The sequence below is a fragment of the Peromyscus leucopus genome, chromosome 15, assembly GCF_004664715.2.
Source record: "Peromyscus leucopus breed LL Stock chromosome 15, UCI_PerLeu_2.1, whole genome shotgun sequence".
NCBI lineage: Eukaryota > Metazoa > Chordata > Mammalia > Rodentia > Cricetidae > Peromyscus > Peromyscus leucopus.
The window spans coordinates 74580566-74601415 of NC_051076.1; positions in this window are offsets into that span (position 1 = coordinate 74580566).

The window sequence follows — 20850 nt, forward strand, 5'->3', positions numbered from 1 at the left end:
TGACTTTCATGAAATGCTACCCCATTGAACAGAAGTTCCTCATACATCAGATAATATAAATTACATAAGCCACAAGTGAACTAACTTCCCACTCTTAAATTAAACTCTTAACACAACTTCCAACTGTCATCAGGAAGGCTAATACCTTCAAAAGATCAAACAGTCCAGCAACAAATTTTTTAGACTGGATATATCCATCCTAACTTCCCACCATGCTATCCTAAGTTTTCTTAATTTGAGACTAAAATGTTTTGGGCATTCTATGAGATAAAACAAGCATAAATACTTCCTAAGCCAACATTTATCTTACATTCCTTTAGATCTGGACTTCTTTTGTCCTATCTAGATCATTACTACGAAGAGTTAACATGAAGCAATGGCAGCTCTGGTGTCTTAGTATCAATGTATTCCTCTCTTTAGGCCACATCACTGTCCTTGTTCCTTCCATAATAACTGACTTTGCTGGCTTAAGTCTCAAATGATGATCTTCACAATCTTATCTTTGAGACTGAAAGCTCTTCATTCTCTATGTCCATCAGATTTTTTTTTTTTTTTTGTAAAGGCTTAGATAAGCTTCAAGGCCACATTCTGGGCATCTGATAAGATAGTCCTCAATGACTATTACTTTTTGCTACATTTCCATTAAGTGTCTTATAAATATTGAGGGTGTTGCTAGAGTATTGGTTTAGTTATCTATATTTCTAAAATTTAGAGAGACATACTCATCTTCCATATACTCATATAGCTCCTCAGGTCAAAGCTGGGCTCTGTAGTCATTTACCATCAATAAGTTGATAGTCATTTACTATCAAAGTTGACATTGCTTCTCCTAGGGCCAAAAGTTGTTTTGAAAGTATCTTCTAGTACTTATAGCCATGAAGCAAAGATGTGAGGCATGGACCCCAAAAATCCAGCACAACAGAGATTCATCCCAGGACTTCAAACTTTATTAAGAAAGTGTTCCAGATTCTAGAATTCCAGAATTCTCTTCAATTCTTTGTCCTTTTGACATGTCAAAGGCAGTAAGAATGGCTTCTAGCAATCAGTATACAGAAAAAAAATAAATGTACAAAATGAAAAATGAGAAGCAATATGAACTGCAGACTGAGTGATGCATAAAAATGTTTACAGAGCATTAAGTACTCTGAAGATCATTAGAAATCAATGTCTTTGAAACATAACATTAGTCATGTAAGCTTCATAAGCATCTAGCTATACAAAAAACATGCAGCTGAAAATGTATATTTATGGAAATTAAGTGATATCAGAAAATGGAACAGATACAATACAACCAAACAGAATAACATATGAAGGTACTTTATCTGAATTTTAACCCCCTGTAAATAAAAATTATGACAGTTATAAGTATATTGGATAGACTTTTCTGGAGACAGAAATCTGAATTCATGTCTCCTGCTTCTTCCAAGATTCCCTTAAAAAGGAGACTAACCAGAAGGAAACAACAGCACACAATGGAGCCTGTGGCCACATAGGGTATTCACTGCTACCTGGGCTACCCTGAGATGGGAATTGCAGTACAAAATCCCAAACTAGGCTCTTTCCACTCAGTCATGTACCTTGGATAGTGCTGCATTTACACAGCAACATCTTACATGTATGTGCGTATACATGCATGATGTCCCTAGTTACTTTTCTATTGCTAAGTTGTCATGACCAAAGCAGCTTACAGAAAAAAGAGTTTATTTGGGACTTACAGTTTCAGAGGATTAGAGTCTATAATCATCATGGCAGCAGGCAGGTATGCTTGGTGCTGGAGCAGTAACTAAGAGCTTACATCTTAATCCACAAGCATGCGGCAGAGATAGCTAACTGGAAACAGCGTGAGCTTTTGAAACCTCAAAGCTCACTCCTACTGACACACCTCCTCCAACAAGACCACACTTCCTAATCTTCCCCAAACAGTTCCACCAACTAGAGACCAAGAACTTAATATATGAGCCAATGAAGGCTACTCTCATTCATTCAAACTACCACATGTGGTAATATGTATGCACATATGTGTATGTGCAGGTATATGTGCAGGTGAGTTATATGTGCAGGTGCTCACTTAGACATGTGCATAGGGAGGCCACATATAACAGTGAGTTTTAACTGTTAATTGGTACAATTTATAATCACTTGGGAAATGTCTCAGTAAGGATTGTTTGGCTCAGCTTGGCCTGTGGTCCTGTCTGTAGAGGATTGTCTACAATCAATTACATTAATTGATATGGGAAGATTTAACAACTGTGGGTGGCACCATTTGGGGGCTTGAGTTATGAACTATAAAAGAGTAGGAGAAGTGACCTAATTACTAGAGGCAGGCATGTGTTTATTCTCCTTGCTCTTTACTATGCACATGATACTGCTAGAAGTTTTAAAGTACCTGCTGCCTTGACATCCCTGATGTGATGGAGCATAACCTGGAATTGTGAGATAGAATACACTCCAGTGCCTTTCATTGAGGTATTTCATCACAACAGCAGAAATTAAATTAGGACACCAAAAGTCAATAGTGCATCTCTTCTCAATTACTTTCCACCTCGCTTTTGTGACACTATCATTTGAACATGGAGCTCACTGGTGTGGCTTCACTCACTGGTCAGTAAGTTCCAGGGATCCCCATCTCTGACTTGCCAGCACTGAGATGCCTGGTGCACATCACCACACCTGCATTTTGACCTGAGTGCTGGAGATCTGAACTCAAGTCCTCATGCTTACATGGCAAGCATTCTACCCACTAGCGCCTCTCTCTAGACCAGGAACATCTTTGACTTATAAGGCTAAAGTAGACATAAATGGTAGTTTTGACACTGTAACTCCTCGAGTCAACTGGAAAGATTTCATTTATAGGCCTGTCATGGCTCATATGACCTAATAAGAAATGATGGATTAGAATGAAGGAAACCCTTCATTGCTCCCACTCATATCCAGGCTGTTCATGTAGATCTCATCCATTTCTCTGTGTCTTTCTTGGGGTCCCGTTTTCCAGGCAGCCTCACTGGTGATGTGAGTAGCAGTCCAGTCATCCTTGTTCCACATCTAGCATCTTCCTATGAGTGAGTACATACCACATTTGTATTTCTGAGTCTGGGTTACCTCACTCAGGATGATTTTTTGTAGATCCATCCATTTGCCTTCAAACCTCATGATGTCATTGCTTTTCTCTCCTGAGTAGTATTCCATTGTGTATATGTGCCACATTTTATTTATCCATTCTTCAGTTGAAGGGCATCCATATTGTTTCCAGGTTTTGGCTATTACAAACAATGCTGATATGAACATAGCTGAGCAAGTACCCTTGTGGTATGATTGAGCATTTCTTGGGTATATGCCCAGGAGTGGTATAGCTGGATCTTGGGGGGAGATTGATTCCCCATTTTCTAAGAAAGCACCATATTGATTTCCAAAGTGGTTGTACAAGCTTGCATTCCCACCAGCAGTGGAGGAGAGTTCCCCTTGTTCCACATCCGAGGGAAAGAGAGCAGGAGATCCTAGCTGGATCAAGAAAAGAGAGGGAGAACAAGGAATAGGAGACCATGGTAAATGAAGACCACATGAGAAAAGGAAGAAACAAAGAGCTAAAGAGGCCCACAGAAATCCACAAAGATACCCCCACAAAAGACTGCTGGCAATGGTCGAGAGACAGCTGGGACTGACCTACTCTGGTGATGGGATGGCCAAACACCCTAATAGTTGTGCCAGAAACCCCATCCAAGGACTGAGGAATCTGGATGCAGACATCCACGGGTAGGCCCCGGGTGGAGCGCTGGGAGTCTAATTAGTGAGAAAAAGGAGGGTTTATATGAGCGAGAATTGTTAAAACCAAGGTTGGATAAAGCACAGGGACAAATAACCAAATGAATGGAAAAACATGAACTATGAACCAAAGGCTGAGAGGCCCCCAACTGGATCAGGCCCCTCTGAATAGGTGAGACAGTTGATTGGCTTGATCTGTTTGGGAGGCATCTAGGCAGTGCTACCAGGTCCTGGGCTCATTGCATGAGTTAGCTGTTTGAAACCTGGGACTTATGCAGGGACGCTTGGCTCAATCTGGGAGGAAGGGACTGGACTTGCCTGGACTGAATCTATCAGGTTGATCCCAGTCCTCAGGGGAGACCTTGATCTGGACGAGGTGGGAATGGGAGGTATGCTGGGGGGAAGGGGAGGGGGGCAGGAAGGGAGAGAACAAGGGAATCTGTGGCTATTATGTAGAACTGAATAGTATTGTAAAATAAATAATAATAATAATAATAATAATAATAAGGAAAAAAAAGAATGAAGGAAACCTACTTCTCCTGGACAGTGTGGCTGACACCAAATGAGACAGTTCATTTTCATTCATTGATATAAAATAGCATCATCAAGTACAAAAGTGAAGACCAAGAAATAATCTGACCATTTTCTACCTGTTGTGCATTTAAGTATATGTTCTGTGTGACACACAGAAGGCACAACTATTTTTGAGAGCCTTAGAGACAATATGACCTGGAAATATGGTATGCATGCCTTATAATGCAATAATTTCATTACTAAGAAGTTACCTCAGAGAAATTATCAAATACTTCACAAGGAGGTGAACAAAACAATCCTCTTTTCAGAATTTTGCTGCTGAGAGAGAAAAAGAGTATTTATATTTTCAGTTCATTCATTTAAAACAGACTAATGAATTAGATCTGCATATATCAACCTTAATACATTATGTGTGTGTATATATATATATATATATATGTGTGTGTGTGTGTGTGTGTGTGTGTGTGTGTGTATTGTGAAGAATAAAGTAGATGAAGCGACATATAGATGATGCACATCATTAATAATTACTCTGAGAAGGGAAAAATCAAGACTGAATGAAAAGCGGTCTTTAAACATACCCAAAACTTGTATTCCTTAAAAACTGCAGTAAGATGATGAAATGTAGCTCTTCACAGTTGATGGCTTCTGGCTGGATGGGGGTCAAGGGACTCAGTTTTTTTAAGGGGCTAGCCACAGGAAATTTGATGATGCTATAATGAGTACATGAGCAACACAAATTTTACCTGGTGGATTTTTGGGGTGTGTGTGTGTGCAAGGGTGAGAGGGTGGAGCTTGGATGAAAGGCAAGCAAGTGTGATTGGGGTGCACTGTATGAAATTCCCAAATAATTAATAAAAATGTTATATTTAGGAAAAATAGCCTGAAATAGACACAATGAAATATTCACTTTTTCTTTCTTCTTCATCTCTTTATTTCTCCCCATTCTTTCTCTCTCTCCCCTTTTTCTTTCTTTTTCTTGTCTATCTTGATGTGTCTTTTTCTATCACTCTCTGTCTTTCTCCAATCTCTGTCTCTTTTCCTTCCTTCTTTCTCCTCTTTTGCAGTGTTGGAGGTGGAGCCTAGACTCTTCCAAGGTGAGTGTTCTGGCACTGAGTTATATGGTGTTGAAGATTTGGATTACTTTTGCACAAATGTCTTCATTATAGTGAACATTTACATTTATTAGATTGAAATTATTCACAATGATAATAAGTTTAATAGAATTTAGCTCAGGGCAAACTTACCATTGTTTGCTTATTATTAAATCCCCACACAAAACATTAGCTTTGAAAGATTCCTGCTAGAATGTAAAGACCACCAGTCTCTCCATTGCTCAGCCTATTGAAAGTCAATTGCTATGTTAGAAGTGATGTGGGTATCAGTGTCTCTCCTACCTCACAGTTCATTAGATTGCTTTAAACTATGAACAAACAAATGTGGTACAAGAGTCTTTCTGAGGCAAACCAAAGGTATATTTCTCAAGGTTCTGCTGCTATCAGCAGCGTTGATGGAGGATTTTTTATACATTTGTAATAGATAGAAATAAACCAGAAAAAAAGAAGAAAAAAAAGTGGTAGAGGAAAAGGTGAACACTGCAAGAATACTCAAAAGGTCTGAGAGTTGGAAACGCCAAGATTGGCTTTGCATAGTAAATGGAATAGAACAGCTCTGAACTATAGCTTACTTTTCCTGGTTTGGTCTGACAGAATGATTGAATGCTTTTGTACAAAAATCAGAGCCTTAAAAACAAGGATTTGGTGAGATTGTAAAATGGTGTGCCACTTTGGCAAAACAGTTTGGTGGTTGGTCAAAATGCAAAACATTGTTACTCTGTTACTCAACAATTCTACCCTTAGGAATATAACCTCAAACTACTGAAAATGTGCACCTATGAAACATGTACATGAAGGTTTACAGCAGTGTGTTGCTAATAGTAAAAAAGTTAAAACAACTCAAATAGCTATCAAATACTGGAGAGAAATAAAATGTGGCTTATTCATACAATAGAATATTATTAAGACATAAAAATGAATGAGAAACTGACAGATTAAATGACTTTGGTGAACCTTCATAATTTCATTTGTAGATCTTTCCATTTCCAATTTATAAATACATTTGGAGTTATAAATTATAAATGTACTGCCTCCTGTCAACATTGTATACTTCTATTTGATGATTTCTGTGTCAAACATTATATGCAAATGTTTCCAAGTATTTTCTGTATTAACTGTGAATGAATAGAACAAAATAAATTGCCTGTGATGGAAAAAAAAAGTCTTTCTCATCATGGGCAAACATTTCCTACCTTTCCCAGTATGCATGTTTTAGGTGGTGCAATCACAGCTTGGATCAGAGAAACCTATTCATTATCATTGTGGTTCAGCAGCTCAGAATGGTGTCCTCTCCTATTCTGCATTGTGAAAATTTAAGTACTATGAAATGCTGAATAGCCTTTCACTGGCACAAATCTGTTCCATCATTGCCTTTTTACAGGTTTACCTACAGCACTTATTTCATCACTTAATCCCTCACTTCTCCATTATTACTCTATAAGTATTTCATGTCATGCCTTGGTATATGTTCTAGGAAAATCAACATACCTCACTAAGCCTTCAGTTATGAATTAAGGTGTTATACAAAAATCATTGACTTCTTAATGGAATTTTAGCACTAATATTCTACAACTTTAAGATCTCACGTGTATTGGATATGTCTTCTGAAATAGTTCAGGAAGGGCTCCAAAAATGTTACTCTCACATGCTAAGAAAGTGTAACAGGAGCAATATAACCCCCTGATAGAATTTATCTGAGTATCTTTGATGGGAAAGTTCTCCAATTAAACAATGTTGTGTTATAAATTTATTTGGAAATAACTTAAAAATATGCTTATGTAAAAATATAGTTAGCATTTATAGGACAGATATTACAAATACACCTTTGATAGTGATAAACAGAAGATGCATGGTTTGGGCCAGATCATAGCAGGCAGGGTCTGCTCTTAAGATAGTGTATGTGTGACTTGTAGGGCAATGGCCTTCTGCCCTATTGGTCGACTCACAAATGCTACTATACAGTACAAGTGTAATAAGCCTCATTTGTCTCTAAGTGTAACTAAAGTAAAGGAGAAGTTGGTTTTTATTGGTTGCTATTAGAACATATATTCAGTTTGAATATCAAGGTTTTTTTAAATGTTTTGTGAGTGTATATTAATTATATATCATAATGGGCTTCAGTATTTGCCTTTAAGTTATTTTAAAATAAATTCATGTATACAGGTCTTACCTAGGCAATTATACTGTTGAAACTTCAAAGGTTCAGCTTCCCTAGCATGACTAGAGGACACTATCTTGAAGCAGGCATCCTGGTCCTATGGCTCTTACAATCCTTCTGCTGTCTTTTCTTTGATTTTCCCTGAGCCTTAGATGTAAAGATGGCATTGTAGATGTGTCAGCTGGGGCCGGGAACCCCACAGTCACCTTTTCTCTGAATTTTGAACATTGTTGATCTCTGTAGTAGCCTCATATTCTGTAAAAGAAGATTCTTTGATAAGAGTTTGAGGGGTGAGAATTACATTTACTTACAGGGTAAGAATTTAGAATACAGTTACAAATTAGATTAACTTAGGAAAATGAGAGTATTAGGTTCTCCAATAGTGTCTGTGACCTCTGCAGTCACAGGTAATTGACTAGATTTACAGTACCAGGAATGAATTTCCTCCTTTCGAGTGGGTCTTAAGTCCAAGTAAACAGCTTTGGTTTACCCCAAAGATAGAAGTGCCACTATTGTATCTTCGGGGACTTCTTTCCAAACTGGGTATTGTTGTGATTCATAAGCTTTAAAGATAGGTAGGACTATTGATTTCTTTTCTTCCTTGGTAGCTTTCATAGCACCTTCTAAAACTATTATAATGCCCAACATTTTTTTTTTTTTTTTGGTTTTTCGAAACAGGGTTTCTCTGTGTAGTTTTGCGCCTTTTCCTGGAGCTCACTTGGTAGCCCAGGCTGGCCTCGAACTCACAGAGTTCCGCCTGGCTCTGCCTCCCGAGTGCTGGGATTAAAGGCGTGCGCCACCACCGCCCGGTGCAACATTTTTAATGTGGGTTACATGGATGGAACTTGGGTCCTTATGCTAACAAGGGAAGCTTTTTCTGACTGAGTTGTTACCTTAGTCCTTAATTTTTTAACAATGAAAACTTTCTAAATTCTGCCACATGCTCGTCCTGTATTTATTGAGGTGATTTTTATCCTAACGTATAGTAAAATGGTATAATATATTAACTGTTTTACCTACATCAAACAATCATTGTTGCTTAGCAGTAAAAATTTTTCTTTGTCATTTAATGTGGTATGGAATTAGGTTTGCTGGTATTTCATTAGGGGTGTTTGCATCTATGTATACCATGGATATTGGTCTTTGGGCTTCCTTTGCTTGTAGTATCTTTTTCCAGCTTTGAAATTAGGGTAATTTGGCCTTACAAAATGAATTGAATTTGGGGGTAGTATATTTATTTCTTCAACTTTTTGGAAGAATTTTAGAAAATAATTGATCTTAATTCTTCTTGAGCAAATGTTGACCATGTAGACGTAACAGACACAAACAGAAGTATCTATCCAACACCAATAGAACATATTCTTATTTCAGTATGTGGAAAAGTGTCAAAATGTCACCTATGAGGTCACAGAGTTTTAATATATTCAAGGGAATTGAAATTGTACAGCTATTGCTTTCAATCTGGTGGGATAAAAACCAGACATCTGTAAATAAAGAAAGTAGAAACACTCACAAATATGTAGAAATTCAACAATGCATTCTTGAAGTAAGAAATTGAGGAAATACATGAAGAAAATGTGTGGGAAATAGCTCTGTCTCAGTTAAAGTTTCTGTTAATGCAGTGTGAAACTCCATGATCAAACGTAAGTTGGAGAGGAAGGGGTTTGTAGGCAAATTCTAATTGGTCTTAGTAATAGAAACCTGGAGCCAGATATCAGGGTGAAAACTGAAAGATCAGAGAAGGAAAGGAGCCAGTCACTAGGGAGACTTTTTTTCCCTTTTATTTTATTTTACAATACCATTCAGTTGTACATATCAGCCACGGATTCCCTTGTTCTCTCCCCTCCTGCCCCCCTCCCCTTCCTTCCAGCCCACCCCCCATTTCCACCTTCTCCAGGGCAAAGCCTCCCCTGAGGACTGAGATCAACCTGGTAGACTCAGTCCAGGCAGGTCTAGTCCCCTCCTCCCAGACTGAGCCAAGTGTCCCTGCATAAGTCCCAGGTTTCAAACAGCCAGCTCATGCAATGACCACAGGGCCTGGTAGCACTGCCTAGATGCCTCCCAAACAGATCAAGCCAATCAACTGTCTCACCTATTCAGAGGGCCTGATCAACTTGGGGACCCCTCAGCCATTGGTTCATAGTTCATGTGTTTCCATTCATTTGGTTATTTGTCCCTGTGCTTTATCCAACCTTGGTTTCAACAATTCTCGCTCATACAAACCCTCCTCTTTCTTGCTAATTAGACTCCCAGAGTTCCACCCAGGGCCTAGCCATGGATCTTTGCATCTGGATCCCTCAGTCATTGGAAGGGGTTTCTAGCATGACTATTAGGGTGTTTGGCCATCCCATAACAAGAGTAGGTCAGTTCCGGCTGTCTCTCGACCATTGCCAGCAGTCTATTGTGGGGGTATCTTTGTGGATTTCCGTGGGCCTCTCTAGCACTTTGTTTCTTCCTTTTCTCATGTGGTTTTCATTTATTATGGTCTCCTATTTCTTGTTCTCCCTCTCTGTTCTTGATCCAGCTGGGATCTCCTGCTCCCACAGACTCTCTTTCCCTCAAACCTCGCCCTTCATTACCCCCACTCATGTCCTGGCTGTTCATGTAGATCTCAACCATTTCTCTTTCATTTGGGCGATCCCGTGTCTTTCTTGGGGTCCTGTTTTCCAGATAGCCTCCCTGGTGATGTGAGTAGCAGTCCAATCATCCTTGTTCCACATCTAGCATCTTCCTATGAGTGAGTACATACCATATTTGTCTTTCTGAGTCTGGGTTACCTCACTCAGAATGATTTTTTCTAGATCCGTCTATTTGCCTGAAAACCTCATGATGTCATTGTTTTTCTCTGCTGAGTAGTATTCCATTGTGTATATGTGCCACATTTTATTTATCCATTCTTCAGTTGAAGGGCATCTAGGTTGTTTTCAGGTTTTGGCTATTACAAACAATGCTGATATGAACATAGCTGAGCAAGTGCCCTTGTGGTATGATTGAGCATTTTTTGGGTATATGCCCAGGAGTGGTATAGCTGGATCTTGGGGAGATTGATTCCCAATTTTCTAAGAAAGCACCATATTGATTTCCAAAGTGGTTGTACAAGCTTGCATTCCCACCAGCAGTGGAGGCGAGTTCCCCTAGCTCCACATTCTCTCCAGCATAAGGTGTCTTCAGTGTTTTTGACCTTAGCCATTCTGACAGGCATAATGTGGTATCTCAGAGTTGTTTTGATTTGCATTTCCCTGATAATTAAGGATATTGAGCAATTCCTTAAATGTCATTCAGCCATTTGAATTTCCTCTGTTGAGAATTCTGTTTAGTTCTATAGCCCATTTCTTAATTGAACTGTTGGTCGTTTTGATGTCTAATTTCTTGAGTTCCTTCTTACCACTACCAAATTCTCAGACCAAAAAGGGTCGGACCTCCAGTTTCCACCCTGCCTTATCACTTCCTCTCTCACAGTCATATCAATTCCTGTTTCCTCCTCCCAAGTACTGGGATCAAAAGCATGAGATCCTAAATGCTGGGATTAACAAACATGTGTGCCACCACTGCCTGGCTTCCAGTGACTAGCTCCATACTCTGATTTCCAGGAAAACTTTATTTGTTAGAGCACAAGCAAAATATCACCACAGGGGCTTATTTGGCTTACACTTTCATATTGCTGTTCATCATCAAAGAAAATTAGGATAGGAACTCAAACAGGGCAGGAACCTGGAGACAGGGGTTGATGCAGAGGCTATGAAGGAGTACTGCTCACTGACTTACTCTCTATGGCTTGCTCAGCCTGCTTTCTTATAGAACCCAGGATCACCTGCCCAAGGATGGAAACACTAACAATGGACTGGCCCCCTCCCATCAATCACTCACTAAGAAAATGCCTTAAAGCCAGACCTTATGGAGGCATTTTCTCAACTGAGGTTCTCTCCCTTCAGAAAACTATAGTTTGTGTGTCAAGTTGACATAAAATTAGAAGCTTGGTTAGTAAAATGCTTGTTGTGCTAGCCTGTTGACCAGAGTTCAACTCTCAGTGGCTAAATAGCAAGCTAGGTGTAGCAACCTAGTTCTGTTCTTCCAGAGCTTGGAGGAGGAGACAAGATCCCTGAGGCTTGTTGGCCTGCCAATTTAACTGAAAAAGTGGTCTTTAGTTTCAGTGAGAGATGTTGTCTCAAAAACAAAGTGGAAAAGTGATTGAAACAATCCCTGATACCAACTTCTGGCCTCCATATTCATGCATACACATATGAACACAAACATAATAAAACATGTGCAACTGCACACAGGAGAATTAATGCTCTCTGTGGTCCAGGATTATCTTAGTTTCTTTTCTATGTTTCCATGATAAAAATACCATGACAAATGCAACTTAGGGGAGGAAGAATTTATTTTGATTCACAGTTCAATAACGTAGTCCACAATGGTGGTGAAATTAACATGTCAGAGGCTTGATGAGCTGTCACATCACATCCACAGTGTCAGGAAATGGATGAGCTGGTCACATCACATCCACAGTCAGGAAGCTATCGCACAGCTAACTTTATTATTTTTATTCAGTCCGTGAGCAGAGCCCAGGGATCAGTGTAACTTACTTTTAAGAGGTATCTTCCCCATTCAATTGGCTAATCAGCTTCCATCAGGCATGGGCAAGGGCTCGTCTCCTACATGTGTCTAGATTTTACCAAGTTGACAACACTAACCATCACATTTTCTAGCTGGCCATGACAATAATTTTATCTCCATGATACAAGAATCCTTCAGATTTTTGTGACATTATTGAGTAATGACTTTGAAGGCAAGTACATGAAAGACAAAAATACTGACTTGCTCAGTACAGATTTGATGGAAAATCACGAGGTTCTTCTGCTGTAGGATCACAAGACAACAATGAAAACTAAGCTGCTTTCAGCTAATGATGAAAGCAACATTTGCTCCAGATTACATTAGACAATTTAGTTTGATGATTTATTTACACACATAGACATGTTTACCCTGATCTATTGGCAGTTGGTAAATTCTTGGGGAAGGGAGAGTCAATTATCTTCTGGGATGTGACCACTAATAGATTGTTTCATGCTCTAGTAAATGTACATACTGTCACCTCTAATTGGATTCAGTAGGCACAAAAAAAAAAAGAACATGAAGTCAGGAGGAAGACATGGCAGAGTGGTTCTCATATACTGTGAAGTTTTGAATACCCTAAACATTAAAAAGAAATGTAAGTACAGGTACCAATCTCTTTACTTGTGATAGATTTCAGCCATTTATAGCCAGAATACATCTATGGACAGTGAGAAGTGGTATTAAACATCTCTTTGCTTCTCAGATTGATGAGGGCCTCAAGGTCAAAGCTCTTGAAAATTATTTGGAGGAAAGTATCAAATCTCCCTCACTTGGTCTGTGGAAGATACATTCCTGACATTAAAAATAAAAATTTCTGTGCGATACATGAAGAAAAGTATCTTTTTACCAATAATAGCAGATATTTCTGAGAAGTTAGTGTGTGTCAAGCTCAGGGAGTTGCCATCCACCATTTCCACCCTCAAATCTCTTATACACCTGAGCTCATTTCATGCTCCCAGAATTTATTTGAAGAACGTTTTACTGGCATATATTAGATATACATAATAATGGGCTTCATTGTGACATTTCATACATGCACACATGAATGTGTTTTGACCAGTTTTACACCATCACCTTCTCTTATTAGTTCCCACTGCTGTTGATACCCATTCTCTTCCCAACTAGTGCTTCTTCTACATTCACATTTTTTTTTTTTTTGGTGACCCAGTGAGTTTATTTAGTGTTGCTTATACGAAATGGATGAGGCAGATAGTTCCCCAGTGAGAAGAGAGCCTGAACTTCCATTGGGGAAAATAATGTTATTTCTATGAAATAAGGTGAGGTGCAGATTAGTTCATTTTATCAAAGCACTTGGCCTGTATATGGTAGAACTAGGACTGAAATCAAGTTAGTGAGATTCTGGGTCCGCTATCCATCTGTGAGATTCATTAAATCATGCTCAATCCTTGATAGTGATTTTATTACAAAATTATCCCACAGGTAGAGGTTCAGATCACCAAATGGTTGCATTGTTTCGGAGGTACCAGAAAATTTAGGAGGTGAGGCCCAACTAGAAGTAGGTCCCACTTGGGGCAAATGTGTAGTGGTAGCTTGCCTCCGGCCTCATACTATCTTTCTCTGTTTCATGCCCACCATGAAATAAACAGATTTTGTCATAGAACCCTGCCACAATGATTTTCTACTTCTTTACAAACCATGGAGACAAGTGAAAATGAATTGATCCCTCAGAAATAGAAAGCTAAAGTAACTTTGTCTCCCTTTCTGATTCTGCTATCATGTGGCCTTTCATATATGTATACATGGCATTATGGGTGCTACTGCCAGCTATTTGAAAGACCTTAACTCTTCCCAGTAAAGGACACTGCCAGATAACTAATTATGGTGGTTAGTTTTAGTTTTAACTATCCACCTGACAGAACTGAAAAGCAGCTAGAAAGACAGGCTTATTGAGGAATTATGTAGACCAGGATGACCCGTAGGCTTGTCTGTGGGGGATTGTCTTGACGATTAGCTGAGGTAAGATGACCAGCACGATTTGGGGCAGCACAATTCTTTACACTATGTAGGGGAGTGAAGAAAAGTAGCTGAAAGAGAATAAAGATACATTTGTCTCTGCCCTTGACTGTGGATGGAATGTGACTAGCTGTTTGAGTTCCTGCCTGAAATTCCACAAAATGATGGACTTTACATTGGAATTACAAGCCAAATAAGCCCTTCCTCCTTTGCTTTTTGGTGATGTTATTTAATTACCGCAATATAAATGAAAGTACACCATGTACCGAAGCTCCCTCTCTTCACCTTAGCAGCTTCTCTGAAGTTCTTTCCTTCCACTCCAGCTCAACCAGCTCCACTATGCCCAGGCCTGTGGGCATCTTGCTCTTCCTCAGTTTACCAGGTTCTCAAACTGAGGTCTTCTCTGTTTGATGTTCCTATTTCCCTTACTACCCATTGAGATGGTTAATTATGATTGTCAATGTGGGTGGGTTTGGAATCGATTAAGGGACATGTATATGGGTGGTCTGTGAGTTCTCTCCCAGGGAGGGTTAAATAGAGAGACAAGCCTGCCCAGCATGGGCAGCACCAAAAGATGTGGAGGTGGGAGAACATTCAGTGCGCTTGTTTACCTTCCTTTGCTTCTTGCTGGTGAACAAATCTATCCAGTTCTTGCTGCTGCTGCTCCTGCCACTACCACAGTCCTGTGTTGCCATAGGAATCCTGCTTCTTTAGCCTTCTAACATGGACTGAAATTACCATAGGAATCCTTTAGACCTTCAGTGCCAGATTGAGACTGCTGATGCATCCAGCTTTGTGGCCTGAGAAGCTCCTGTATTCTCAGGCTTCCTACTGTATAGACATCCATCTCAACTTGTGTCATTGGTAGGCAATATAATAAGCTGCTTCTTGCAATAATTTCCATCCTATCCATTCTGTTCCTCTAGAGAATCTTAGACTCCCACATGTCTATCTTCCTGATCCTTTTCTAATTGTTGTTCAAACATTGCCAGCCAAGTAAAGTCAATACTGACTTCCCTTTTAAGATTGCAGTTTACCCCATTTCAATTTTCTTATCTTCCTTAATCTCTTTTTTAAAGTTTTCCCATTAGACCTCTCACCCTAAAATCTTTTATATATTTGCTTATTTTATTATTTGTGCTGTTCACCTGCCTTTGCTTATTGCTATGAGTGCATCTCTACATTTGTTGCTGCTGTTACCACCTGAATCTCTGCAGACATGACCTCTGTTACAGAGTATATCTTATTTCATGATTCACTGGCGTATCCCAACTATGAATAGTGTTCAGGTCATAGATTATGACCAACATCAACACACAAATATGTACACCTAGAATGGAACAGCTTTCAGTAAGTAGGCAGTTTTCCTTTCTTATCATCATCATACAAGCAAAGAAAGGCCTGTGAGCTTCTCTATATCAAAACCAATTCCATCTACAAATACTCATTGTTTGCAATATAAGCTAATTTTTCACTTTGGGTTGCTATTAAAGGAAAAGGTGATATTTAAAGTTGAGCTAAAGGATATGTGGATATAAAAAGTTGAGAAACAACTGCTGTAAGACACCTGGCATAGTTCCGGCCCTGTCACAAATGCTCCATAAATTCTGCTTGAATGAGTGCTCATTAAAGACTACAGGGTGCAGAGGAGAGGAGAGGCCACATGTTGAATAGTAATCACTGACAAAAGTTCACATTAAATGCCATGTAGGAATATTGTGTTTGTTGGAGCAAGTCATAAATAAGATAAGCTGAGGCTCTGAAATGAGTAACGATAGCCATTTAGGATCCAGATGTGGTGAAGCAAAACTCCAACCTGCTGGTAGGTTTATAGGAGCTGTTAATAAAGATAATGTTATTGAAGGTATTTCAGGAAATACAACATTGTTCAAAGGTTAGAAAGTCACACATTTCTGAATTATCCAGAAGCACTATTTTCTAACCAGATTTTACTTTCTGTCCTGGTTTCATTTCTGTGGCTATGATAAAATACCCCAAGCAAAGCAACTTACAAGAAAAAAAAAAAAAAGGTTTACTGAATGCACAGTTGCAGGCTTCAGTCTGTCATTGGGAAGTCAGGGAGTTACTCACTTCATCCACAGTCAGGAGCAGAGAGAACAATGGGTCCTTTCCCCTCTTACTGCTTCTGTTTAACTGGCTTTAGTTCAGGAACCAGCCCCTGATATTATGCCACCCACATTCAGGTGGGTGTCTTGACTAGTTTTATGTCAACTTGACACAAGCTAGAGTCATCTGAGAGGAGGAAACCTCAACAGAGAAAACATTTTCATGAGATCTGGCCGTAAGGCATTTTCTTCCCTAGTGATTGATGGGAGAGTGACTAGTCTATTCTGGGTGTTTTCATCACTGGGCTGGAGGTCTTGGGTTCTATATAGCAGGCAGACTAATCAAGCCAAAGGTAGCAAGCCAGTGAGCAGCACCTCCCCATGGCCTCTGCATCAGCTCTTTCTTTCAGGATCCTGCCCTGTTTGAGTTCTTGTCCTGACTTCCTTCAGTGATGGACTATGATGTAAAAAGCTTAAGCTGATAAACCCTTTCTTCCCCAGGTTGCTTTGGTCCTGGTGATTAATCATTGCAATAGTAACTCTAACTTAGACAGTGTGTCTTCCTGCTTTAATAAAGAATCAGAACAACCCTACACAGACATGCCCGCAGGCCCATCTGACCTGCCCATTCCCTTCCCAGTGATTCTGGGTTATGTCAAGGTGACTTTTAAAATTATCAATACACTTTCTCTAGCCTTGCATCTCCTTGCTCTTGCCTTTATACCTTATTTTGCAGGCAATTTTTAAAAATCCTCAAGTGATACTTATTCTTTGTGATATCTGGATTAACCCCAATAGGACCTACTACTTTTCAGAGGTACCTATGGTGGTATTTTATTTGTACTGAAATGTGATTTTAATTGTATGTTAATAAATAAAGTTGCCCGTGGGTCAGAGCTATTAGCAAGCCATAGGAAAGCAGGGCGGTGGTAGCATACGCTTATAATCCCAGCACTTGGAAGGCAGAGCTAGGTAAGTTTCTGTGTGTTCAGGGATACAGCCAGCATTGGAGACATGTGCCTTTAAGACCTGGAGGACTGTACTTATAAGCAGTGACGAGGCAGTCACATGTTTAGGTTTACAACCAACGAGAAGGCAGAACAGAAAGACTATATAAAGACAAACACATAGGAAGCAGCTCTCTTTCGGAGAGGTAAGACCACCACAGGAGGAAGGGTAAGGTTTTAGCTCTGAGCTCTGACCTCTTGGCTTTCTCTTTTACATTGGTTCTATGTTTCTTATTTAATAAGACGGTTGGTTACATCTACAGGTACCATCACCTATGACTTCATAGACAGAGTCTCCTGCAAGACTGCTTCACCTAGAACTTCATAGACAGAGCCTCCAGCAAGACTGCTCCACACAGAACTTCATAGCCAGAGCCTCCTGTGAGACTGTTCCACATACTTCATAGCCAGGGCCTCCTGTGAGACTGCTCCACACAGAACTTCACAGACAGAGACTCTTGAAAGACTGCTCTGCATTTACCTGCCCTGTGCCTTCAATAACCTAACCTTTGTTCCAAGTTGTCTAGTAGTACAGTGTCACACCACTTATCACAGTGAAGTAGCATTGTCTATTTGTATGAATGTCTAAATACTAGTAGACTATGTGCTTCTGTGCTGGCTAATATTGACTGTTAGCTTGATAAGGTCTAGCATTGCAGATGAGCCCAACCCCAGACATGTTTGTGAAAGATTGGCTAGATTAAGTAATTGATGCGGAAAAATCTACTCTAAATATGGGTATCATACCCGAGTAAGGTCCTACACTGGTAGAAATGGGGAAGGTAGCAAAGCACCAGCATCCATCTCTTTCTGCATCTTGACTGGATGCAGTATCCCCAGATGCCCTGTGCCTCTACTGCCATGCCTTCCCTGCCACTATGGACTTGTCTTTGAATTGTGAGCTACCAACAATTTATTTTCTCTTTAAGTTGCTTTGGTCAGGTATTTTGTCACAGATATGAAAGAGTTACTAATACTACTACCAAAGTCATTCCTTATATCTTATTTCTGTCCCCAGCATCCAGGGCATAGATGAGATGGAAAGTATGTCTTCTATAAATTAAATTTGATTTTTTTCTATCTGCAAAAACAGTTTAAAGTCATTTAAGGTAAAATAGTGCCTCTGACATCTTGTTTCTGTCACAGTATTTCTCAGGTGGTCTGACACATGTTCAGGACACAGTATAGTTACTGTTACTAGTTCTGATGTCAGTATTTGTAAATGAGTATGAGATAATACTTATTCATGAGTGAAGATCACATTCTATGAGGCGAGTAGGGTTTAGCTTAGGAGGAATAGGATATAGGGCACTTCAAAAATATTTACCTAACAATCTAGGCAGATGACCCAGTTGGCTTCAGCAAGCATAAGGACCTGAGTTCAATCACAAGCACCTATGAAAAAAATCCAAGCATAGTATCATGGACCTATGTATAAAATCTTGGCATTTGTAGTGGGCAGAGAGAGGGGAATCCCTGGGGCTTGGTGTATAAACAGCCAGTCTAGCTAAATCAACGATCTCCAGGTTCAATAAGAAACCTTTGTTCCAAATAAAATAAACAAGTAAGTTGGAGATAAATTGAGGCAGACACATAGCATCAACCTCTGTCCTCTACATTTATGTACACATGTATACAGACATGCACGAACACACATATACAGACAAGCGCGTGCGCGCACACACACACACACACACACACACACACACACACACACACACACACACAGTCCTCATGTTGTTTTTCTGGGTGACTTCTACTAGTTACTTAAATCTTAAGATTTGTCTCATTCTTTCTAGGAAGCATTTTATGACTTCCTCTTACTTTTGCTCCAGCTTTATCATTTCCTATTCCTCTCAGTTCTCTTATACTCTGCTGCTCACTGTCTAAGCTTCTCCTTTATTGCGGTAATCATAATCGACAGATTGACTGCTCATTGACTTCATCTCACGTCATACTTAAACAACTTCTTTTTAAAATTCGCTTACAACTGCCTGTGTGCACATGAGTACATGCTCATGTAACCTCATGTGTGTGTCCTGCTTGTGGAAGACAGAAGTCAACCTTGTTTGTTGTTCCTCAGTCAGTGTCCACCTTGTTTACTGAGACAGTCTCTCATTGGCCTGGAACTATCCAAGTAGGCTTTGCTGACTACCCAGGGAACCCTAAAGATCCACCTGTCTCTGCCTCATCAGCTGTGTTTGACATTTTATATGTGTTCTGGAGTGTCAGACTCAGGTTCTCATCCATTAACAGCAAGCACTTTACTGAATGAGCTGTGCTTACAAGCCTACACCCTAGATCCTTTGAGCTCTCTACTCTGAAGGCTTTGTAGGCATCACTATTACCAGCTCCACTTCTACATCTCTTTATTCTCATGTTTCTGCTCAAGCTCTCAGCTTTGAAGCACTTGCTCCCAATTACATCTTATTCACACTGTTTGTTTACTACCTAGAAACACGTTTATGATGGAGTCCCACATGAAATCATGAGGCCCTCTTGGGACAACAATGTTCTGTGTTCTATCCTTCAGAATTAAACACCCACACTCCTTTGCTAGAGAACATGGCTTTGTAGCATTGCTCGCTCTTTTCCTTTGAAAACCATGCCCTCTTATGGTTTCAAAAGCTACTGACCTGGAAGGTATATCAGCTCACATCAGTGCTGGAATTTGGTCTCATGCTTCAATCTTTCTTCTAAATTTTCTCATTAAGTTGAATACACACACACACACACACACACACACACACACACACACACACACCACAGTAAGCACGTGGAAGTCAGAGAACAACTTGTGGGAATTGGAAGTTGGTTCTCTCCTTCCCAAACATGAGTTCTGAGGATTGAATTTAGTCTTATTAGGCTATTGGTAACCATCTCTACCTGCTGAGCTGTCCTGTTAATCTTAATGACTCTTAATGGAGAATGACAAGCTTGCCATTGAGTGGGGAATCAATATTTTTCATGAAATTGTCTTTTGGTGTTGTTTTCTTTTAGAGAAAAATTTGTATGTAAGACAAGACTAAATTTATATGTAGCCCAGGTTATCCTTAAATTCATGATTTTCTTACCTGAGTGTTAATATCAAAGACCTGGCTTCAATTTTTTAGTATGTTCTTAAATCATAAATTGCCATACATATTGAAAGTGTTCACATAGCCTCAAAAATGCATCACACACACACACACACACACACACACACACACACACACACACACACCCCAGCATGGCTACCTGCTGACAAGGACCTCATCTCAACAAGGACTTGGCGTTTACTCTGGAGGAGAGAAAACAGCTGAACATTCATGGGTTGTTGCTGCCTTCCTACATCAGTCAGGAGATCCAGGTCCTTAGAGTAGTTAAGAGTTTTGAGCATCTGAACTCTGACTTCGACAGGTATCTTCTGTTGATGGATCTGCAAGATAGAAATGAGAAGCTCTTTTATAGTGTACTGATGTCTGATATTGAAAAATTCATGGCTATCATTTATACCCCCAATGTGGGTCTTGCATGCCAGCAATAGAGTTTGGCATTTTGGAAGCCAAGATGAGGTCTTGCATGTCACCCTGACTAGACTCAAACTCATGGTAATCATCCTACCTCTCAAGTACCAAGAT